Genomic DNA, 2,113 nt, shown 5'->3' on the forward strand with positions numbered 1-2,113 from the left:
CCTTTTCTCCCCCCCCCCCCCTCCCTGCCCCTGCTGCCATATGCATCTCCCCCACCCCAACTCCCAACAGTCTCTGGCCCTTCCCCCCAAACTCCCCCCCAGCCCCCAGACTCTGCCTTTTTCCTTCGATGCTTCCCCAGTCTCTGACCCCGCCTCCCCCCCACTACCTTCTTACTGTCAGACGCTGCTCAGACCGCTCCATCCAGGAGCACAGTATCTGGAAGCTTGGCCATTCCCTGGCCATGTACCGATGTCAGTGCTGCTGATGGCCAGGCAAGGGAAGGCATTTCCACATGCTCTGTGCCCAGGAGTGAAGCCTGCCTGAGGCAGAACTGAGCTTCACCTGGCAGTGATGGCAAGGGAAGTGGGCAGGGGGAGGGAGTGGGAAGCAGCAGCCGCAGAGCAGAAGCAGAAGTGGGGCAAGAGGCTGCTCCAACTCCTGCTCCAACCCAGGCTCAGGACCAGAGTCAGACCCACAACAGCCACCTGGCTCCCTCCTTTGGTTCATATACTAATATACGATGCAGGGCTTCCCCCCGCACCCATGCTGACTATGGGAGATCCCTCATCTTATATTGTAGTAAATGTGGTATATGTGGGCTAAGTATATTTGTTAATTATACAACAGTTTGAATAAACACATTGCACGGTTGCCCTTTAAAACCAATGACTGCCTATACATTTGCTGAGGTGGGGAGGTGAGTGTGTATTTCATTAGAGTGGTTCCCATACAGCTAATCTAATTAAAATGGCTCACTGTAACATGTATTAAGCCCCCATTGCTTTTAACTAAAGCTCATTCGATGCCTCCATGGCTATTTCAAAATGTGGGGGATGTTATACGCTGGATTGTTGTAATTACACTCCAGACTGGGGTAGGTAAAATGCAGCCCGTGGGCCAGATACAGGCCACGGGTCCCCTTAAACGTTACTATTTATCTGGCCCTGGCTGCCTGTCATTCAGCCCTCGATGGCTTGCCAAAACTCAGTCAGCGGCCCTCCACCCAAAATAACTGCCCGCCCCTGCTCCAGACTCCGTTAATCCATTCTGCTCTGACCCATATTAATTAGCATGCTAGCGAGCACATCTATAGGCACTCAGTTTTTTCCCCAGTGATCTGTTTTTCTTTAATACGATTATTGCAAAAGACTGTGATAAATTACATCAACATGGTGCACCATTTTATTCCTCATCACCAAGGATCCGGGTTTTCCGTTTCCTGCAGAAAAATGGAGAAAACCACGGATTTCCTGTTTTTATCAAAGAAAACACAGATTTCCCTTTTTAGCAGAGAAATCCACAGATTCAACAGCCAAGGCCGGGCTCGGACTCAGGCTTGCCCTTCGCCCCTGGAGCATGGAGGTGAGTAGGGCTTGGTTCAGGGGTGGGGAAGATGGTTGGAGGCTGAGGGAGGGGGTTGCAAAGCCCCCTCCACCCTGCATGCAGACACCATCGCGGAGCCTTGCAGCCAGTTGCGGGGCATGCTGCTGCATGCAAGCCCCTCGTTTCACCCCCGGCCAGGCAGCACGTATGTGGCCTGCACATGGTGGGTGCCACCGCACTGCTGCTGCCGCCCCTGCGCCACTTACCCACAAAGCCATGCAGGTGGCTGTGGGATGGTAGCGCAGGGCGCAGTTGCAGACTTGCGGTGGTGGCCTCCATGTGCGAACCTCCTGTCAGGCTGGCCGGCAAGTGTGGCCCACAGAGTGGCACCCCTGCCCTCACCCCCCAGCCCTGCTCCTGGGAGTGGGCACAGGGGCACACCCTCCCCTTTCTTGATCTACTCCCCCAGCACCTTCCCTTTCCCCTGCCCTGCTCTGCCCCTTCCCCCACACACACTTACCTGCTGGGTGGGTGTCAGTGTCTGTGTCTGCATGGCTGCAGGGCTGTTGCGAGAGGCATCAGAAGGGCTGTTGAGACCGGGGGGCAGAGGGGAAGGGGGCACCAGCAGCACTGGGAGGAGCTGTGGGGGTCCTTTAATTTTTATCATGGATTTGGGTTTTTTTTAATCAGAGAAAACCAGGATCCCTGCTCATCACTGACTACATAGAACCATTTTACACGTGCTCCGATGTATTCTGATTCAACTCAGTAGTTTGATAATGCTGAGCG

Source organism: Alligator sinensis, unplaced genomic scaffold (genome assembly GCF_000455745.1).
Source record: "Alligator sinensis unplaced genomic scaffold, ASM45574v1 scaffold986_1, whole genome shotgun sequence".
Taxonomy (NCBI): domain Eukaryota; kingdom Metazoa; phylum Chordata; order Crocodylia; family Alligatoridae; genus Alligator; species Alligator sinensis.